This window comes from Mustela putorius, unplaced genomic scaffold (genome assembly GCF_011764305.1).
Source record: "Mustela putorius furo isolate JIRA1106 unplaced genomic scaffold, ASM1176430v1.1 tig00000508_pilon_pilon_pilon, whole genome shotgun sequence".
Taxonomy (NCBI): Eukaryota; Metazoa; Chordata; class Mammalia; order Carnivora; family Mustelidae; genus Mustela; species Mustela putorius.
Genome location: NW_025421402.1, coordinates 6,602,373 through 6,626,189, shown reverse-complemented (window position 1 = coordinate 6,626,189; position 23,817 = coordinate 6,602,373). Strand labels below are relative to the sequence as shown.

The 23,817-nt window shown below is 37.0% G+C and overlaps 1 long non-coding RNA gene across 1 annotated transcript in view; it reads right to left on the bottom strand.

Annotated features, from left to right (window-relative positions):
- Positions 1-23,429, bottom strand: part of LOC106006181 — a 29,670-nt gene extending 6,241 nt beyond the window's left edge. Inside the window, exons 1-2 of the long non-coding RNA XR_001180100.2 lie at positions 23,348-23,429; positions 16,161-16,227 (exon numbers count right to left, since the gene is read on the bottom strand). This is a non-coding gene — a long non-coding RNA (uncharacterized LOC106006181). The remainder of the gene's footprint in view (positions 1-16,160; positions 16,228-23,347) is intronic.
- Positions 23,430-23,817: the final 388 nt, after the last annotated feature.

Below are 23,817 nucleotides of genomic sequence, written 5' to 3'. Positions count from 1 at the left end.
TTTGTTACTTGGTACTTTGTCCCAAGTCAGCTTTCTCATTTACAGAAATATTTGTATTATTGATAAATAAGAAATATACATTTTTAAGAGTTTATTTTTAAGTGACCTCTACAACACTAATTACTGGTTAAAAAGACATTGAACAAAATAGAAATTGATGAGGAATTCTCTAACATAACTTATAAATGCTTATACCCATGGTCCTTATTATTTGCCAATTCTGTATCTGCAATTTCACCTACTGGCTAAAATCTATTTGTAACCCTAAAATTAATACCTGGGGCTTTTTCGCCATCATTCCAGAGCACGTACACACACAGAGCAGTGAAAAATCAGAGTCGTCCATATGTGTACATCCCATACTGGGGTCCAACAAGGGGCTGCTCCACCTTGTCCTTTTCAGCAATTCTACGGAGATGACCACGGGATAGAAACAGCAGGGGGCAGCACTGTGTAGTACAAGACACAGGCTGTATGGCCAGTTAGGTAGGGTTTGAATGTCAACTCGGGTACTGTTATTGGGATGTTCACTTAACACTTCTAAACCTACCTTTTTTTTTTTTTTTTTTTTGTATAACAAAGCAAGTATAATCTATCAGGATGAAATGCTTTAGGAATTAAGATTATATGTGAGGTATATCTCTATCTTCACACACACACACAAAATACATGTACACATGATACCCCTAGGAGCAATGGTTCAATATTTGTTAATATAGATTTTTGTGGTGATTTTCTAGACATTATTAGCAGGAAGAATGAGAATTGTGTGTCTGTGTCTGTGTGTATGGATGTGTATTGTACACACATATGTAAAATACATATAGAAATATGAAATACATATATATGTATATATATATACACCTAGATGTATCTTATATATCGTGTGTATCATATATATTTGAAAAGTAAGTATCACGGGCTAATACTGAAAGCTTTATTGCTAAGTCAAGAAGATGAAAGTACTATAATCAGCCCTACTGTCTAACACAGCACTAGATGTTCTCACTCATGTAACTGGTCAAAAGAGAGAAATTAGAAGTATAAACACCAGAAGAAGAACACTAAAAATATCAGTATTTGTAGATGATATGATTTAAATCCAGCAATACCACTAGACTTCAATGAAAAGATTCTACAGACAACAAAGTAATTCAGTTGGTAGTGTGGTGTGGAATTAAAATACAGACATCAGTAGCCTTCATCAATGCACACAATGACCAATTGAAGATATAAGGTAAAAGAAGACCTTACTTATATTTTCAGCAAAAATAAAAGCTTAGAAAAATCACAAAAGTTGAGAAAAACCTACCTGAGAAAATATTTTCAGCATTCTTAATCACAAACATAAAATGAAATACATGGAAATATATACCATAGAAAGACAGTTTCATAAAGGTGTCATGGACAGGCTATATGGGAAAAGCAAATAGGCATAAATACCCAAGAAAACTTTGAAAAGAAGAGTGACAATGATGACAAGAGTGATTAGATTAGGCCTATTAAAAAACAACTCAATTTAAAATGTAGTGACTTCTAGATACACTGACCAACAAAATAAACTGAAGTTTCAGAAATAGACCCACATCTGTATAAAAATTTACTATATCCTATGGTGATCTCTGGGTTCTGAGATTGAGCCCAGCGTCAGGCTCTGTGCTTAGCATGAGATCTGTTTGAAATTCCCTCTCCCTCTCAGTCTGCCCTGCTTGTTCATGCTCTCTCTCTCTCTAAAATAAGTACATCTTTTAAAAAAAGAAGAAGAAATGTACTATGTCCTAGAGGTAGCATTGCAAATATATCAGGGTATCTTGGAATTTTAAAATCAATGGTGTTGTGACAAACTGGGTAGTTATTTGAAAAATAATTGGGTTCAAATGATACACACTAAAATAAATTCAAATCTATACCAACAAAGGTATAGAAGAAAAGGTTGTTTCAACTTTACTCAATAAAATATTTATTTTTAGTTGATATAAATAAGAATGTGTGCTTAACCACCCCCTCCCCAGTCCTGGTAACCAAAGGCAAAAGGCACAACAAACTGAACAAAATTAGAATTCACAGTACATACAAAAAGGCTAACATACCTAATTTATAAAAAGCTCTATATATCAATAAGGAAAAGCTCAGTAGAAAATGTGCAAAACATATGAATAGGCAATTATGTATATTGAGCAAGAAGTCATCACTTATATAACTGGATTTTGAAGAAACAGACACTTTTGCTAACATATATATATATATATATATATATGAAAAACTCCCTTTAAACATCCTCTCAACTTTTGTTTCCACAATGATCACAGAATGATCTCAAAAAGGACCACTGAAATATTTGATATCTGAAAAATTGCCATTTTGAGAACATAGAAGTAAATAAAAATTTTAGTGATTTTTTTTGTCATTTTATATAATGAGAATTTTTAATTCCCTTCATGACCTTCTTAGTTTCAAGTATATGTGCTCTTCATCATTATAATGAAAAGAGTTTCTTCAGGCAAAATGTCTTTTATAGATGTTTCTGATGACAAAAATACCTTTGTAATTTAACCCAAACCACACCCTTCTCATGACTGTGGGCATCTTTAAATATTAGGGATGTCAAAACTTTCCAAGTCATAGAGTGTAACCACAGAATTTTTTTGTTCATTTTCATAACAAACCAAATACTAAAAAAAAAAAAAAACATATCCTCATTGTGTATGAAGAAACAGAGGATTACAGGTCTTATCCCTGCTGTGTTTAATATGTATGCTACTTTATGAACATGACTTTTCATATACTAGCAGCTCCCTAAGAAACAAGACTTACACTGGCTCAGTAACTGCTTACCTTTCGGTGTTTGCAGCTTTTTCATTCAGTAAGTGCTTTGATTAAGTGAAATGTAGAAATAGCATCAAATATAGAATGTTCAGAATACTCAAGGAAAGGCACCTTTAATAAATTCCATATTAAATCTGTGAATATTACTCAGAGTTTAAAGCAGGCATAACAAAATTAGAGCTGTGTAATGAAATCATGGTATCATCTATCTGCTCATCTATTTGTAACCTGTTTTCATAAATATCTCTCTGTGATTCAGTAAGCATTTCAGAGGTGCTAAAAAAATTGTGTTATAAATTTTTTTCCTTACTCATAGCAATACATACTTAAAATATCATATCCCTATAATATCTATGAAGAAACAGATGATTATAAATATTCCTTCATCTGTTTTGAGGTAGACTACTAATAAGCGTGGCTTCATAGCATAATTTCTTAAACATTAGACTATATTGTCTGCCCCAAAATACTGTCAAGAATATTCATGTATAACAAATGTATTCTGTTGAACTTCTGACATAAACAAATGCATCTAACTTGCCTCAATGCTAGTTGATTTAAGTATGTTACAATTAGAAAAGTACATTTCTCTCTCTAAATGTTAATGTTCGTTTCTTTTTCTATTTTCTCTTTCTTATCCCTGGAAAGGGAAGAAAAGCAGATACCAACACACAGGCAGGATTTAGGATAGTGCTGTCCATAGAATTTTCTGTAATTATAGATTGGTTCTGTCTCCATTCTCTGAGATGATAGCTACTAGTCACATGGGGAGAAAGGATGAAAATGGTCAAAAGGCATAAACCTCCAGTTATAAGATGAATAAGTTCTGGGGATATAATAGAATACTAAAGTATGACATACTTGATTAATACAAGAAAGAACTAGATTTTCATTTAATTTTAAGTACTTATAATTGTTAGTAGCTACGTGTGACTAATAGATGTTGTATGGGACAGTGCACATCCAATGTCTTTGCCACACCACCACCCTGTCATGATGGAAGTCCCGTCATCCAATATCCAAACGTATCCCGAATTGCCCCACTTTTTTTCATCTGTTCCACCATAGCAATGAACACTGCAATTTCTTTCTAATTAGTAACCTGCTTCTACTCCCAGCAGTCCATTCTCCAGGCAGCAATAAAAGTGAGCATTTAAAAAACTCAAATTAACGTAATACTCAATGGTGAAAGATTGAAAGCCTTTCCCTAAGTTTGGGAACAAGACAAGGACTCCTGCACTCACCACCCTATTTCACATGGTACTGGAAGTTCTAACCAGAGCTCTTAGGCTTAATAATGAAATAAATGGCTTTCAAACTGGAAAGGAAAAAGTAAAACTATCTCTATTTGTAGGTGAAATGATCTTATGTAGAAAAAAAGCATAATGAATACACAGACACACAAACTGTTAAAGCTAATAAAGAAATTCAGCCATTGTTTATAGCAGCAATGGCCACGGTCGCCAAACTGTGGAAAGAACCAAGAAGCCCTTCAATGGATGAATGGATAAGGAAGAAGTGGTGCATATACACTATGGAGTATTATGCCTCCATCAGAAAGGATGAATACCCAACTTTTGTAGCAACATGGACGGGACTGGAAGAGATTATGCTGAGTGAAATCAGTCAAGCAGAGAGAGTCAATTATCATATGTTTCACTTATTTGTGGAGCATAACAAATAGCATAGAGGACATGGGGAGATAGAGAGGAGAGGGAGTTGTGGGAAATTGGAAGGGGAGGTGAACCATGAGAGACTATGGACTCTGAAAAACAATCTGAGGGTTTTGAAGGGGCGGGGGGTGGGAGGTCGGGTTACCAGGTGGTGGGTATTATAGAGGGCACGGATTGCATGGAGCACTGGGTGTGGTGCAAAAATAATGAATACTGTTACGCTGAAAATAAAAAATAAAAAAAGAAATTCAGCAAAGTACAAGACTCAAAATCAACACATAAAAATCAGTTGTATTTCTATACACTAACAATGAATAACTCAAAAATAATATTAAGAAAACAATTCCATTTACAATAAAATCAAAAAGGTTAAAATAATTAGAAATTAATTTAACTTAGGTGGCATAAGACTTGTGCACTGAAAAGTATTAATTGTTACTGAAAGAAATTAAAGAAGACCTAAGTAAATGGAAAGACACCTCGTGTTTCTGGATTAGAATATTTAACATTGTTAAAATGACAACACTACCCACTACAATACAGAGATTCAATGTATACCTACCAATTTCCCAAGAGCAAACTTTCAGAAATGTAAAAGCCAATCCTAAAACCACAATTGGTGGTGTGGCAAACCACAATTCATATGCAATCTCCAGAGAGTTGAACAGTCAAAACAATCTCAAAAAAGGATAACGAAGTTGGAAGTCTCTCACTTCCTAATCTAAAAATGTATTATAAAGCTATAATAATTAAAAGAGTATGGTACTGGCATAGGATAGTCAAGTAGACCAATGGAATAAAATTGAGAGCCTAGAAATAAACTCTCCCAACTATGGCCAATTGATTTTCCACAAAAGTTCCAGGACCATTCAATGGAGTAAGAACATTATTTTCAACAAATAATCCTGGGAAAATTGTATATCCACACGCAAAGGAGTGAGATTGGACCCTTACTTTACACCAGATACATAAATCAACTCAAAATGTATCAGAGGTCTAAATTGTAGAACACTCGAAAGTCTTAGAAGAAAACTTTGGGGCAAATCTGGATGACCTCGGATTTAGCAATAGCGTCTTAAATATGCCTCCAAAGTACAGGAAAAGCAGCAACAATAAATAGATATTTGGACATCATTAAATAATATTAAAAACATTTGTTTATCAAAGCACACAATCGAGAGAGAGTGAAAAAACAAAACACAAAATGGGAAAATGTTATTTATAAAGTGTATTACTAAATAGGTTTCAAGGTTCAAAAATATTAAAATTCCTACACTCAACAAAAACAATACAAACAATTTGAAAAATGAGCCAAGGACATGAATAGACATTTCTACAAAGATGATGCACAAATGGCCAATAAGCACATGACAGATATGCAACAGTATTGCTCGTTCAGGAAACACAAATCAAAACCACAATTCAATACTACTTCATGCTTGCAAGAATGGTTAGAATTTTTGAAAAGGAAGGAAGGGGAGTGAGAAAGAAACAACTGTTGGTAAATATGGAAAAATTGGAACTCTCTTTTTATTTTATTTATTCGAGGGGAAGTGGGAAGGAGCAGAGGGAGAGGGACAAGCAGACTCCTCCCTAAGTGCACCCAATTCTGGGTTGGATCCCAGGACCCCAACATCATGATCTGAACCAAAATCAAGGGTGGGACGGTCAGCTGAGCCCCCCAGGTGCCTCAAAAAAATTGGAACTCTTGGACATTGCTGGTGGATATTGAAAATGACACAGGTGCTGTGGAAAGAAGTTTGACAGTTCCTCAAAACTGTACACATAGAATTACCAAATGACTCACCATTTCAACTCCCAAGTCTATACCTAAAAGAACCAAAAGCAGTGACGCAAGCAGATGATTATATGTCAGTATTTATTGTAACACCATTCACACCAATCAAACGGCGGCAACAACCCAAGTGTCCATTAATAGATGAACAGATAAACAAAATACATATGTGTACAGTGAATATTATCCAGTCACAAAAAGGAATGAAGTTCTGATACATGCTACAACATGATGAATTTAAAAACACTATGTTAAGCGAAATAAGCCAGACACAAAAATTTTAAAAAGTGTGTGATTCCTATAAAATATTTATATGAAATGTCTTTTTTCTAAAAAAGCAAATTAATAGAGACAGGAAGTGTATTAGAGGTTGCCAGGTTCTGGGAGGAGGTTGGAACTAGGAGTTACTACCTAATCGGTACAGAGTTTCTGTTTGGGCTGATAAAAATTTTCAAAACCTATATTAATAGTAATGCTTACACGGCATTGTGAATTTAATTAATGCCATGGAAGTTTATACTTAAACATTGTTAAAATGACAGTTTTTGTTATGAACATATATTTTTACCATAATTATAAAAAAGTAAACTGACAACAAAACCTCAAAGCGCATTTTTAAAAATCAGATCTGTCATCAAAAACGTTCCCCAAGGGCACCTTGGGTGGCTCATTTGGTTTGAACGACTGCCTTCAGCTCAGGTCATGATCCCAGAGTCCCATGATTGAGAACCACGTCAAGCTCCCAGCTGCATGGGGAGTCTGCGTCTCCCTCTGACCTTCTCCTCTCTCATGCTCTTTCTCACAGTCTCTCTCTCTCAAATAAATAAATAAAATCTTTTAAAAAAAAAAAAAAGTTCCCCAAATAGCTGCTCATCATTTAAAATATAAAATCTAAATTTCCTTATCTAAGCTTTCAAGCCTTTGTGTGATTTGGCTCCTGTCTACTTATCCAACCTCATGCCATTAACTGCTCCTATAATCATGTTTTGAATGTGTTAAGCTGATTTCCACTTCAAGATTTTTACCAGGTTTTTTGACTGTCTACAAAGCTAGTGCATGTTTATGCAATGTGCAGATGTGGGCTTTTATTTTTATTTTATTGCAGTTCAGAAGGTAATTGCATAGTGTTGTATTTAAATCCCTGGATTCTGGAGCCAGATTACTAAAATTTAAATCCAAACCTCACCACATACTACCTGCATGGCTTTGTAAGTTACTATGTCTCAATTTTTCCTCACACGTAGAGTCAGGATAAAAATAAAACCTAGCTTATGAGACCATTAGGGGTGTAACATAACTTATGTTATGGGTATAACACTAATTACTATAATGTAAGTCCTCAGATTGATGTCTGGCTCATGGTAAATGTTACAAGTGTGATCCATTTTTTATTCTTATTATTATTATTATCGCCCAAGAGTTATCTTCCCTTCTTCCTCCTTCTTCCTGCTGCTTCCTTACCAAAAGAACACAGTTGATGTACTTAGCAGGCGGCATCTTCTCAATGGAAGAAGGCCTTATACCCGGTTTTAAAGGATGCATCTCAATTGAGCTAAATCCAGCATATAAATTCCCTTCCTGCTTGGTAGGTTTTAGTCTAGAAGTAAATATGTGATCCAGTTCTGGTCAAAGAGTCTTAATAAAAATCTCCTGGTATCTCCCCTGAAAAGACTAGCATTGCAAATAGGAAAAAAAAAAAAAGAAAAAAAAAAGGTACAGGAAAAAGGCTCTTTTTACATTGCTCTGTCCTTTCTGCCTTGAACAGACCTGTGCGAAGACACGATTTTGGAGCTAAGGTAGACTTCTTGCAACACCAGACTGGTGTTTCTCCATGGTGTTTCTATTCCTACTGTGACAGCTTTCATTTTGGATTATTTTTTCAAAAATGTTTTCATGGCAAACTGTTTTGAAACTTAGAAACAATATTTCCATTGGACAAGAGGGCATATTTGTTTTCCGACTTGGATAGCAAAGCCAATGCCCTCCTCCAGTACAAAGGTTGGGCATGTTTGGTGCCGGTCTACTTATAAGATTTGGGATTTCCTACCTTGGGGTTACTCGACTGTGACACAACCTGAGTGTGTGCAGAGCATCTGTCTGACCTACTCCAGAGAAGCTCTGAGGGTTTGCAGGACACACTGTGAGTGTGAAGTTCATGCCACCTGGTATGCTAAGACCAATAAATTCCTCTGTCTCTGATCCAGGAGTTCAGTGTCTTCTGCCAGCAGCTGGGAGCTGTGATGGGGTAACTACAGTTAACCCTTGAACAATGCAGGGGGTTGGGGCACTGACACCCACGCAGTCAAAAATCCACATACAACTTTGGACTCTCCCCTAAAACTGAACTACTAATAGCCTACTGTTGACCAAAAAGACTTAACTGATAACACAAACAGAATTAACCCATATTTTGTATGTGATATTGTATTCTCACAATCAAGCTAGAGAAAAGAATGTTATTTTAAAAACCATATAGAAGAGAAACTACAGTACTGTATTATATTTACTGAAAAAAAAATCCGTATGTAAGTGGACCCACACAGTTAAAGCATTCAAAGGTCCACTGTACTTATTTTGCAAGCAGGGTGAAGTATCAGACCTCACAGTTCCTGACAAACACAAGTTTGATGATAAGAGCCAGCTTGCTGAGAACAGTAGAGCAAAAGATTGGAACTTCTGACAGAACCACAGTACCAATCTTGGAGTATCTACCTCCAGATTTAGTACATGATTAAAACACACCCACCCAAGGGGCGCCTAGGTTCCTTCGTTGGTTAAGAGTTGTACATTTGGTTTTGGCTCAGGTCATGATCTCAGGGTCATGATTTTGAGCCCCGTGTTGGGCTCTGTGCTCAGGCAGAGTCTGTTTGAGACTCACGCTCCCTCTCCCTCTGCACCTGCCCCCCGCCCAAACCCCAAAGCACACACACCCAATAAAATATATTCGGCTGATGAACACATTGGATCTAAAGTTATGAAAAACTTTTGTGAGATTCATTCATTTACATGATGAAAGTGAAGTCACCATTTGCTGATTTGAGTAAAAAAAAGTTTAGAATATCTATTTGAAGAGATGTTCTTTTACTTACCCTTCTCACGCTTCCTGTAAAATCTATTATAGCTCAAGTTCAACTCTTAGGCAATCAGAAATTTTTAAAAATAAAAAAAAATGATACATCAAAAGAGATCATTCTGCTTGTGAATATTTTTAGTTCATGAGAAGCAACTTCCTCATCTTGTCCCCATGACCTATGATGCTGACCACTTTGGATTTCTTGGAGGTCCCCAACCCACCAGATGCTTGCCCACATTTATAAATATGAAAACTGTTTTCTCTTACTCTGATATTCTTACTTACCTTGCTATCCTGGAGAAATTCTCTCTATTCATTTAAGTGTCAGGTAAACTTATCTCCCTTTGTTTTGTCAAGTCATTCCCAGCCCAAATTATCTGCTCCTTCTGCTTTTCTCCATGTTATTTCACACACACTAGTGTTTCCATCCCATGTGTGTCACATTCTAACTTGTACATACAACTGCCTCCTCCATCACGTTTTGCCTTGTTTTAGAATTTTGCCTGTGTCATGTGTGGTTGTCTATTCCCACTCAACTCTTCATTAAACAAATAGTTATTGAGGAGCTGCTGTGTGCTAGCCACTCTTCCTGGCAATGGGAATATAGCTGCACAAAAGTCACATTGAGACATTTCCTTTGTAGAAATTACCTTCTAGTAAGAGTAGCAGACTAAAAACAATAAATCAGTGGAGAAATACAATAGCAAAACAAGTAGCTTGAGATTAGTGCTATGAAGAAAAAAATGCAAAATAATTCTGAAATAAAAAGTAATAAGAAAATCCAACTTGGATAGAGCAGCCAAGAAATGCTTTTCTGAGAAAGTGGCATTGCAGTTCTGACTTGTACGGTGAGAATGAGGGGGTCGTGAGAAAGGCCAAGAAACACACTCCGAAGCAGATAAACAGTGGAAAGGCTTGGGAAGGGTGCTTGGGGACAAGGTGTCTAGATGGTAGTGAGAAGGTGAAGAATTCTAAAAGAAATATCAGAGAAATGGAGAGAGGAGGTGCATGAGTCATGGGAAGGGATTTAGAATTTGTTCTGAAAACAATGGGGAAAAAATCACTGAATGTTTCTGTTCAAAGGATGGATGTAATCTTATTTACATTGCTGAGAAATCTGGCTGGCTACTGTGAGCGAATTGTCTGAGCCCTGCCAGATGCTTGGAACAATGGTTCAGATCAAATATTACAGTGTCTTTGGCTAAGGCTGAAGTATGGCATGCAGGCAAGGGGATGGACTAGAAATCAGAAGTGCTCATGGACCGAGTGTGGTTAATGAGGGAAAAGGGGGTATTGGAAATAATCCATAGATTTTAAACTTGAACAAGTAGCTGAATGATGGTGAGGAAATGGGAGAAGGCTGAATTTTTTAAGGAATATCAAGAGCCCATTTCCCACATACTGGTTTTGAGAGAACCATTTAATATCCAAAATAAGATGTCAGAAAAGTAGATGGATATTAGAATCAGGATGGATTTCTGAAGAGAAATCTGGACTGAAGAAACAAATGTAATATATCTGTATCAGCAAACATTGTATTTAATATTATGGGTGAGACTGAATGGGATTCCTCAGAAAGATATTCCCGTTTAAGAGGGAAAGATGTACCAGGACAGCAATTTCAGGCAAGGAAACAATTATTAGATGAGGAGTATTCAATCACTTATGATCAATTAAAACATCTCCAATTCAAAGCAAATCAAGAAGGAATCTTATCAAGTGACATACACTTAAATCTAGACGTAAGGTGCACGTCTGACGTTGTATATTCACTGCTTCCAAGATGCTGACAATTCTTAAGGATAGTTGTTATAGTTCACCTACTTTACATATAGCAAAACTGATCACATAGAGAAAAAACAACCTGTGCATGGTTGCATAATTAATAGAATAGAGAAGCCGGGCATTGAAGTCTAAGCTCTTTCTATCACACCACTCTGTCATAAAAAGTGTGTTTAATCTTCCTCATTATGATATTATAAACCAATGAAGTTAGGTTGATAAGTCCAGTTATCCCCATTTTCTTATCAATGAAAAATAGGAGCCTCAAAAATATTTGACAGTTTGTTCATGTTCACACTGATAATTAGTAGTGTCATGGCTAGTGTTCAAGTCTCAACTCTTCCACAAATACTCTCTTCCCCAGAGCCCATGAGGTCATGTTTCCTATCTAGTCTTGGTCATTATAAAGCAAATTTTAGTTTCTTCATTTACCGGGGTTTTTTTTTTAATATTTATTTATTTATTTATTTATTTGAGAATGAAAGAGCAAGCGTGAGTGGGGGTGTGGGGCAGAGAGAGAGGGAGAGAATCTCAAGCAGACTTGAGCCCTCCACAGGCTCAAGAGCCCACCCTGAGAACATTTCCTGAGCCAAAATCAGGAGCCAGACACTTAACTGACTGAGCCACCCAGGCCCCCCTACATTTATTATCTTAAAACCCTTTAGTTATGTTAGTCCAGTTTCCTCATTTTCACGATCCTCTGCTTCCTTAATATTTTCCTCCATCAAAAAGGCATTGGTGATCGCAGTATCTGTGGCAGCACAGGCTTTCAGGGAGCCCAGACCACTGGCATCGCTACTTACCATTATGTGCTAAGCCAGACTTGAGCTTCAGGAACAATACTCATATTATTTTTATTATAAGATATGGCAACTTTACTTTTTTAAAGGGTAATGAATTTGAAGAAAATATAAGCATGTATTTGAGTTTCTTACCTCTATCCTTAGACTTGCTATCTCTTAACTTTACAGAATCTTTAAAATTTTAATTGGTAATTATGTATTTAGAGATATATCTCAAATGACCTTGAGTTTTCCATTACCCTAAATCATATAAAAATATTCATTATCAAATAATGTAAATGAGTGGTAGTGAAAAGTACTTCTTCATTAAATCTATCAGCTAATACTCATTCATGTTCTAACTCAACTTCATTCACCACACAGTGATATCTTGTTGGTCTTAGGCATATGGATCAGTACTTATTTCCAGGATTATTTCAATATTCTTTTCCTTTTCTTAAAGATAATTTGTAAAATAACTTCTTCAGATTCTATATGGTAATTTCCTTGTTAAAAAGTTTTATATTAAGCTTAATTGCTCTGGGTAAAGTTTATGATGTGCAAATTTGAAAGTAAAAAGACACAAATAATGGGTAGTGGCAGAAAATTGTATGTGCTTATACAAAACATAGATACATATATTGCATAAAGTCAGTCACACCTTGCAAAGAACATGTGGTAATACTTTTTCTTTTAATATTAGCTCTTTTGTTTTAAAATATAGTATTTTTGTTACTTAAGGAAATCTACTTTCATTACCACGATTCTTTCACTAACATTTTGCCTTTTAATTGACATGAAATATAAAATTGAAAACAAAAACAAAAATATCCCAAGATGCATGTGCATACCTCTAAAGAATCTTGAAATTTTTTTTAATCCTCCCAACTTTTCTTAATTAGTTCATACTTAGAAATCCTGTCACAGCTTTCCTTGTCTACACACCTGGGATTTACATTTTCTCTCCTAATACACCATCCCAAATGAAAACATTGTTTTTGGTTCCAAATGCATATTCAACAGCTGTTGAGGAAATTAGAAATGTGTGTTCATTTACGAAGTCTTAACACACTCAGACTTCAGCTTAGTAGTGTAACAAATTGAAAAAAGTCCGAAACTACAAAGTTCTACAAAAGATCACACTGAGCCAAGAATGAATTTATTTAGAGGGGAATGGGACACTAATTGCTTAATCTTCCTGAGAAAAGAACAGTTTACCTTTGGCAAATACTGAAGAAAAGTATATATTTATTAAACTTTTTTATTGAACTTTTGTCCCTTCAGATCACACCATTCAAAGTTGACCTCTGTCTGACAATTCAAATGTCCTTCTAATGAAATTCACCTGCTCTCAAATATTAAAAATTCTCTTTCATGATAAATTTCCTTTCATGAAGTTACCAGCCACTGAATTGGCCAAAGCCAACAGTTCTAATAGGTCTGTTTACAATGTGAGATCCAAATAAAAGTGCCCTGGTTATGGGCCTTGAGGTTCCAGCCATGTGAGTGAGTTTCCCGATCCAATCTGGGAAGAGCAGACGCTGTAGTCATTTCAATCACTGCGGTCATGTAGACCCAGCCTCATTTTAAATTTCCTCAAGTGCTTTCATCACATGGGTTTAGCAAACTGACAACTCAGAATAGATACAATATTGATTTGTGTCTTCTCAGTGGTGCAGGTGGAACAGGGCTATGAATGGAGGTCCTTGAAATTAGTATATTGACACTCATCTATTCCTGGAAGTATTATTTTCCTCTCTATTAATCTCAGGTAAATATCTAACTGTGCTTTGTATGAGGTCATTCACAAAGATATTCTCTGTTTTTGTTTTCTTCTGTTTTGTTTTTAACATTTTTAGTGGGCCATTAGATTCAGGAGAACCTAAATTTCTTGTTCTCATATTAAAATAAAAATAAGGGACTCCTGGGTGGCTCTGTTGGTTAACATCTACTTTTGGCTCAGATCACAGTGCCAAGATCCTGGGATCGAGCCCCACATTGGGCTCCTTGCTAACCTCTGCTGTTCCCCATGCTTGTGCTCTCTGTCTCTCTCAAATAAATAAAATCTTAAAATAAAAAAGAATAGTGAAGACTTATCATGAGCCCCTATAAGGCTTTCAACTGCCTTCCAACTGCCGGCCTCATCTTTTGCTTCTTCAACTTGCAGGACTCAAACCTAATAGAAGTTTCAGCCTCCATGTGACCCTTCATATGCTATGGCTTCAAAGCCTGGCTATGATTGGGGCACCTGGGTGGCTCAGTTGGATAAGCATCAGACTCTTCTTTTTATTAAGATTTTTTTTTTTTTTTTTTTTGGACAGAGCGACACAGCGAGGAGGGAACAGAGCAGGGGGAGTGGGAGAAGGAGAAACAGGGTTCCCACTGAACAGGGATCCTGATGTGGGGCTGGATCCCAGGACCCAGGGATTATGACCTGAGCCAAAGGCAGACACTGAACGACTGAGCCACGCAGGCGCCCCAAGCATCGGACTCTTGATTTCAGCTCAGGTCATGATCTCAGGGTCCTGAGATTAAGCCCCTCATGGGGTTCTGAGATGGGCATGCAGCCTGCTTGGGATTCTCTCTCACCCTCAGCCCCTCCCCCTACACCCCCACCAGTTCTCTCTCTCTCTCTCTCAAAATAAATAAGTAAGTAAGTAAATAAATAAATAAATAAAACTGGTTATGATTTAAAAACAAATGGTGCCTTCAACATACTCATTATATTGCTGTCAAACATAAAGCAATGCATGATGGATCCCTCCAGAAAATGTGCCTCTAACAGTTTACTTTTTCTAAAAAAATTTAAATCTTATGGCCCCATCCCCCACTTCCCTCTCCCTCTCTCTTTCTCTCTCTCACTCTCTCTTTCAAATAAATAAGTCTTTGGGAGCACATGAGTGGCTCAGTGGGTTAATCATGGTTTTGGCTCAAGTCGTGATCTCAGAGTCCTGAGATTGAACCCTACATCAGGCTCTACACTTGCATGGAGTCTGTTGAAGAGTCTCTCTCCTTCCTCTCCCTCTTTCTCTGCCCCATCCCCCACTCCCACCAGCTAGCTTACACTCTTTCTCAAATAAATAAAATCTTCTAAAAATTAATTAATAAGAATTGTTTTGCCATATAAATATCCTTTCTGAAATATTTGTGCCCCTGATATTAAAGAACTTCCGTGGAAAATTAAAATAATTCTACATGTTCCATGTGAGTACCCACTTGCAAGCTAGAGGCTGTTTAGCTTGTATAAAAGAGAAAGCAAATCTTAAAATCAATATTCCTTCCTTAAACTTCAAATGTTAGAAAATTCTAATTACATGAAAAACTGAATGTTTGACATCATTATATTTAAAAAACTTTAATCTCAGAACTCTGAAATCCATTTTTAAAAACAAAAATGAAGTTGTTGCCTGCTCACTAATTTCTTATTAAAGTAATAGAGTTTAGAAAACCAAATCTGGTATATTTTTTTCATTATTTTTGTTTCACAAGGACAAAATGTAAAAATCTATATGAATTTTAAGTGCAAATCACTGGTCACTCTTATAAAAAAATTTTGTTGAGTAATATTTATAATTGAGTTTGAAGGAAAATATTCCACCTAAGCATAGTTCTAAAAATATTTTATTGTAAATAAATGGATACTTAAACTACATATAGAAGTAGTTTTTGTCAAGTTTTGGTATCTGATGCCAAGTGAACAAAGATGGCAAACCCTACTCCCTCCCCTAGTTTTTATATATTTTCTTTGTATGGTTCCTAGTCTTAAAGATTACATGTACATATACATTCACACACACACAAAGACACACACACACACACACACACACACTCACATATTTTAGGTTCCTAAGAATCTGTAAAGAGAACAACAGTAAGTTAATGTAAGTTACTAGTATATAGGCCTCTGCCAACTATAAGAATAAAACATTCCTTATTTAGAAAAAATATATATTTCTAGGTCAATATGCAAATGTCATTTGAAAGCATTTTGTTTTTTAGAATAAGTTGTTTCTCTTCAGTGGTTTTACAAATATCAGCTGTGTTTGTATAATATGTTTGCAAGCAAACCAAATTTATGGGCCAAAGTAGACTTGTAAAATTATATCTATATATGAATCTTAAATTTGATTCAATAAGCACACAGGTGGTTCCTGCAGGTGGTAATGTCTCAATAATGGAAGCTCTTCGAATGTCTCCAATTGTCTCAATATGTTACCCTCTTGCCTTACCATCCCTGAATGTACATCTTGAACAGGTGTATATGACATGTGTGAGAAAGGCTGGAGATTGTCAGACCTAGAGAGGATCCAAAAACAGAAAAGAAAACTCTATTAGTAATGCAGTTAGATCAGACTTCCCACTTTCATCATAAGAATAGAATAAAATCAAATATTTAACAATCATTCTATTTGTAACCCTGAATTAGCCAAATTGACCAATTCTTTCATTTATTAAAAAAATGTCACATTTTATAGAAACAAGTTACACTCTCAACACCAGACTGTGTGTAATTAACCTATGAATTGTTCACGTATCTTTAGTGAAGTGTTAGGTTTTGATAAATTTCAGTTTAGAAAAATGAGCTTAGTCCTCTGATTTTAGAAAATGTCATCAAACCTTGGCCAAGTCTTATTATTCTTTGAAAGTGAAACATCCTGAATCCTGTCACTTATTCGGGTAGCATCAGCTATCTTGTTCAAAGATCCAGCAAAGACAGCTGAGTTGTATAGATTGCCGAGTCTGAATGAGGATGTGAGCAAAATACGGTGCTTCCAGTGAGATTTCAGCCCTTCCAATTATCTAAATGTTTCTGTTTTAGGTACCAGAAAGAGGTCAGAACAAGCTTATTCACTGAAACCTCTCGAGTGCAGAGGTGTTAGTTTCCTTGCCCTTATGACTCTAGCAAATGTAATAGTTGCATGATTCTCACTTAGTATGAAAAGAATGATGCAGGTATCATCTTGGTACTAGCTGTTCTATTGACAAGTGCACAAGCCTTTAACTTAGCTCTAATTGTCATTAGAAATAAAATTATTCATACTCTAATCCAATAAATGACTAATCACTAGATTTTTCATATGTATTCCCAATAATGGTCTTTTTCCCAAAGTCACAAATGTCTTATTTTACATGCTAGATGCAACTGAAATGTAAAAATGACTAGCTGATTCATGAAGAACAGTAGAAATTACTTGGGCAAGATGTTTTTCTTACTGCTATTTGAAGTGGTTTAAAAAGCAACTAAGCTTCTTGGGAAACCCTGCCTTTCAGCAGGTTTCTTAGTCCATCTGTGACCCATGAACTATTGAAGACACAATCTTTAAAAAAAGGATATGGAAGATGAATCTCTACATTAATTTATTCATTCTTATGTAGAAATGTATCACTATGTATCAGTCAGACTAAATGGGATTCTCCAGGCACGATAAAGCACTGTCACAAGATATATTTTATGAAAAGTAAATGTCATTCCCTATGACATAAACCTTCACTCCATTTCTTGAAATTAGTTATATATGTGATTATGTACATAAATAGCATTTTTGTCTATTTAGACCCCACACAACATAAAGAGCATATGTTAATGATTGGGATTTTAAGAGACCTGAAATCACTGTCTATAATCTGTAATCAATATAAAATTTTTTATCTCCAAACTTTCTAATATTCTCTACTGATCCTCACATAAAACTTTCTTCATATCCTTTATGATTCTCAGAGGCTTTTCTGCACCATTTCATGTTTCCATACATTATGCCTATCACAACTCCATACAGTGCTTTCATGATTTTTAAAACATGATTAACTTTTTTTTAAAGATTTTATTTATTTATTTGATAGACAGAGATCACAAGTAGGCAGAGAGGCAGGCAGAGAGAGAGAGGAGGAAGCAGGCTCCCTGCGGAGCAGAGAGCCTGATGCGGGACTCGATCCCAGGACCCTGAGATCATGACCTGAGCCAAAGGCAGCGGCTTAACCCACTGAGCCACCCAGGCGCCCAACATGATTAACTTTTTAACTTTGTTTTTTAAATTCTTATGAGAAATGACTAGAATTGTAATGTTTCCCTGATGTCATTCCTATAAAAATAATGGGTCACAATCACTGGAAAACAATCCATAATGATGCAATTAGACAAAGAAATGTCTGAGCAGAATCTACATTAGAATGAACATAAGACAAAAGAGTCAAGCCTGGCCGCACCCAAAGGACAAGCTATGTGAGGAACACACCTGAATAACTAACATAGACAAAATCGTGTAAGCACTGGAGGCAAAGCTATATTTTTACCTTTGATGGGTTGCCGGATTAATAAAAGTAATTTCACAAAGTTTACTATGGGGTTTCTATGAAGAACAGATTGGAGGTATGACATAAAACTTCTTTGATTTCTACATGACCTCTTGATGTGTTTGTTTCTGTTTTCCCCTTAGCTTTCAAACCCTGACTCCAGCACACAAAGACATACCCTGTCCATCTTCCCTGCTGTGTTTTTTCTTCATAATACCTATCACATCCAACACATGTACATACCCATTCATTTGTTTAACATATGCCCTCTATTAGATCATAGTTTCCATAAAGTAAGACATTTTTATCTTTATTTTTTCCCATTGCGGTAATTCCAGAAACCAGAATGTTCTCTAGCAAACAGTAAAATATAATTAATAGTAGTCAAATAACAATAAGCATGAATTAATGACTGATTTAAGATAGAAATATTCAAATGTTTTATTATTTTTAAAAAACTGCAGTAACTATATACCAGATATGATCTAAGGAAATATATAATTATATCTAAGAATATCAAAGTGATGAAGTTTTGGAATACTGGTGAGGTTTGGTGGGGTGAGGTCTAGAGCCAACAACCAAGAAAGAATTCTTGAGACATTTGTGATGCAAAATGGTGGTTTTATTAAGGCATGGGGACAGGACCCATGGGTAGAAAGAGCAGCTGCTGTGAGGTGTGGCTGGTTAGATATTTGGAAGTTGGGGAGGTGAGGACAAAGGGGGTGTCCAAAGGACTGTCCTATGTCCTATGACTCTCGGGATACTGGAGGCCTAGTGATCGTCAAGCCAAGGCTCTTCTTCCCTCTAATGAGGCACTAACATGAAGACAGTTGGGAGTTTCCCGGAGGAATGTTATATTCCTCCTTTCACACATCCTTGTCCATGGGCTACAGGTTCAAAAGAATTTCAATCTTATTTACATTTCCTTCTGCCTCAGCCTCCCTCAATTTCTTGAAGGGGAGGGTGATGTTAGGGCTCCAGGAAACATGGGTCTCTGGTAAGAAAGCTTTTTCCTTGTAAATCACGAAGACATTTGCAAACTGAGGGACACTCCAGTCCTGTGGGACAGTGATCTTTATCACAGTGATCTCTAGAAACCATTTGTTTTTCCCTTAACCAGTCTGGAATGCCTGAGGAATGTCACACACATCACATGAGGGTGTGGTGCCAACTTCTGCTTTACCCTCAGCTGGCCTTCTGCTCCCTCATCAAAAGTTTCTAGAAAAAGGGATTTTTAACCTTTTGGAGGATATATGGATTTATGTGTAGGGGCTGTAAAATATCTTTATTGTTAGGGTTAATGTAGAGTATGAAGTCATCCATAGTACCTGGCTTGCTAAATTGTAACACAGAGGCTGCTGCAGGAGATGGACAGTTTCAGAGAAGGGCATAGGCCTTTCGAATGTCAGGCCTGGCAACCCCTCTACCTGAGGATGCCTGCAGGAAGTTGCCTCCCCTGCAGCTTTCTTACCCCAGACAGCTGCCATGTGATCTAAGAGATGTAGGCATTGTCCCCTAAAGCTATGTTTAGCAGCATAGAACAAGTGAACCCCACCTTGTGTCTTTCCCGTAATCAGACTCTTCTGTTTTCTGTAAGACCCCTTGCTACACATCACTTGCTTGAGAAACAGAGTAATAAAGATTTGTGATTATCCAGAAGCATGAGTAAAGGTGGGAGCAAAGAAGAGGAAAGGGTCTTTGTCTCTGACTGTTGACCCCCTGCCTCCCGTCTTTCACAGCAAAGTCGGGAATAATCTTCCATCCGTGGGTGCAGGGATTGCTGGGCATTCCGTGCATTTATACAGAGTTAAAGCTGAATTCTGAGCAAGAAGTTATTCAATTTTATGAACAACCGTAAATGACAAAATAAAATTTAGTGTTTATATTCTATTTTTTTTTCCTTCTGTTGAGTAACAATGTATGCTAACTCCATTGGAACTTACACAAGTATTAATACATAAGAAAATAATCCCATATTACTCCACGGGTTAAAATAAACCACACCTACCATTTTGGTACATGCATTCAGGCCTTTAAAAATAATTTTGGGGGCACCTGGGTGGCTCAGTCATTAAATATCTGCCTTCAGCTCAGGTCACGATACCAGGGTCCTGGGATCAAGCCCCACGTCAGGCTCCCTGCTCAGGGGAAAACCTGCTTCTCCCTCTGCCTCTCCCTTTGCTTCTGTTCCCTCTTTCACTGTGTGTCTCTCTCTCTGTCAAATAAATAAATAAAATCTTGTAAAAAATACCAACAATTGTGAAAATATAGTTGTAATCCAACAGCATTAAAAATGTTAGTATATTTATTTTCCTTTCTATGTATTATATATAGCATTATCATTAGCCTTTCAAAGATCATTAAAAACTCAGTATTTCCATCTAATTATATTCTTTATATTGTTCAAAAAATATTGTGGTTTCTTATGAATGTTGGCAAGTTCAAAGGTTTTAAAATTTTCTCAAGTTACTCATTTAGTCAAAGTTGTGGAAAGTATTTTTGGAACTCCTACTATGTGTCAGACACTCAGCTGTGGTGATCACTGAATAAAACCAGCATGGGTCTTGCACACAGAGAGCATGTTTTCTTAAGAAAACGGAGCAAACATTAAACAGTAAACAATGAAAGAACATATTATAATTATGTATATGAAGGCAGAGATAGGTCCATGAGTTGTAACTAGGAAACCATATTATATGTCCTTGTAAATATAGATTTCATAATAAAAGTAAAGAGGCCTCCAATATACATATACACTTTTTTTATAAACTTATTATATATATGTATATATGTATATATATATAGTGCTATTTATATATTTAAAAAAGGAAAAAAGAGAAATTCACTAAAGTATGGACGTGTGGTTATATGAACATCAGCATTTCAAGACCATTAATAGTATGTATTAAAATATTATTAGATCTGGTAATGCTAGGAAAAATGATAATTTGTGATGAACATCATGAGCATTTTATTTTTTTAAAGATTTTATTTGTTTATTAATAAAAGTAGGTACAAGTACATAGAGAGGCAGCCAGAGGGAGAGAGAGAGGAGGAAGCAGGCTCCCTGTTAAGCAGAGAGCCTGATGCAAGGCTCAATCCCAGGACCCTGGGATCGTGACCTGAGCCGAAGGCAGAGATTTTAACCCACTGAGCCACCCCGGTGCCCCAATCATGAGCATTTTAAAGTGAAATTGTACTTCAACAGGAATTTTCTTAATGTGTAATCCAGTTATTGTCTTGCACTCATATCTATTCTCTTGTCAAAGGTAACACTTTTTAGAATATTCACATACGATTTCTGTATAATAATATGATTCTAAGACTTATTTTTCAAAATGAGCACATTTTTTTATCATTTCCTCAAGTACCTTCTGATGTTCAAACAGGGAAGGCTCTCGGTTCTGTTCGGAGATCCATGAGGCAGAACCTTCAGGGGCAGTTGGCTTTTTTAAGGGGTCAGACATAGAGGGGTCAGGTCTAAAGAGTTTGACAGATTCCTGTCCAAATCCTTCCCTTTTTAAAGGGATTGAAACTGTGTTGGGTCGCTGCAGACCTCCTCTGCTTCTGCTCCTTATCAGTTCTGGGGTGTCAGCTGACATGGGTCCCCATTGTATATCCGCATTGGAGATCTCCTAGCTGTAGTACATTAACTGCTTGCATCATTGCTTGACACAGGTTCCTGCTTGACATGAGAGACTCCATTTTGCTCTCTACACCACCCCAAGAATTTTTTTTAAGGCGAAAATAATATAACCCACTAAAATTATATACCCACTAATATATATATATATATGGATAATATATACCCACAAATACAAATATATATTATATATATTACATATATGTAAAATATATACCCACTAAATATATTATTAAACATAATATAACCCACTAAATGTTTCTCTCAGATCAGAGTTAATGTGCTAGTTCAAGATGCCCTTTAAAATTCCCCAACTGTATTAAGGTCTGTGATTTTAACAAGGAATAGTATTTCAAGGCATTTCTGCATTTCTGCAACTACATTAGGGTTATGCACCCCTTCCTCCACTCTGTACCCTCTCATTTCTTCCTCTCACCCTTGCCCAGTTTATGATTTTTGTAACATTGTTAAACATTGATATGAATGCAGGTTAAATATTTAAATAGATTCAAGTTCTTCTCCAACGCGAATACTAAGAATGTATGCATCATAGTAGAACCATCTGAAAATACATGTATCCCATTACTTGAAACAGCAAAAAATTATCCCAGGATGGGTCACATACAGGTTATATGATTGCTAATAAAATATGGACATTCAGTCTTTACCTGCTTAACTGCATGATGACAAACAAATCTAAACATCATGCAAAAGTCCCAAAATTCTGAATCTGTCTTCCAAGAGGTTGAGACGGTTTTATACCCTGATGCTTTCTTCTTTGCTTACATGCATCTGACTGGCTAGGATATTTGTAAGCAATACTAGGGTTCTCTTGCAACCCCAGTCTCCTCTTCCCCTTTTCAAGCCTCTGGCTGGCATCTCACACAGCTCGAAAGGGGCATCTTTGGAGGTAAAGCCTCCCCAGCGATTCCCAAACGGATTCCCATTAGAAGGAGGTCCCTGCTCTACAAGGCTGATCACGTTCTCGACCTGGTGCAGAGTAAAACACTCTCTGGTTCAACTCTTAGGGGCTGGGAGCACAGCCATCAGAGACCTAAACTTTACACTGCTTGGCTGCGGAACCGGCAGGAACCCGCGGCCAAGAAGCGCCACCCCCTCTCGGGCGGACACCGAGGGGAGCGCTCGGGTCTCCCCTCCTCCTGCTTCTCCCCCCACCTCCAGAAAATGGGAAACAGAAGAATAAAAACCCAACTTGAAAGTGCTTCTCATATAAGCCAAAGGGTTCCCAACCTCACTCTTTGTTTGAACTTCAACCTTGTATTCCAAGCTCCAGCTCCAAGTTGAAATCCAGCTGTGTTTCCCCCACCCCCACCTCCCCAGGTAGAGCTGCGGAGAAATCGCCAGGCTCGGTCGCCGGTTGCTAGCCCTCCGCTGAAAGCGTCCTTGGCGGCGCAGCCTCGCAGACCAACTGTCCCCCTCGCAAGCTGGAGTTTCAAGCTTCATACAGCAGAGCGCACTTACCTAACAGCGTAGGGCTGGGCTTGACTGGAGTAGACTAGGTTAAGAAGGAAAGATCTGACTGCACTGAAAGTTGCGTTTTCTGTGTGTGTGTGTGAGTGTGAGTGTGTGTGTGTGTGTGTGTGTGCGCGCGCTATTCCACCCCTGCGCAATAGCACCAGTCCTCAGAGGAATCTTGAATTGGTCAATTATGCCAAGCCCTCATTTCTGAAACTAGAGTCGCGGCAACTGATGGCACTTGTCAGGCAGGACGACCAGACTAGGAAGGAGAGACACCTGTCTGTAGAAACTAGGGACGGGTGAGGGGCGCCTAGTGGTGCGGACCACAGTCTCAGCCCTGCTCTGATGGGCTGGTGGTGGGAGCCGAGGGGGGAAGCCCTTGAATCCTGAGACTGGGGTCTGGGGTGACGCTGCAGCTGGAGTACTTTTGTGTCTGGAAACTAAATGGGCTTTTGAATTTAAAAAAATAATCA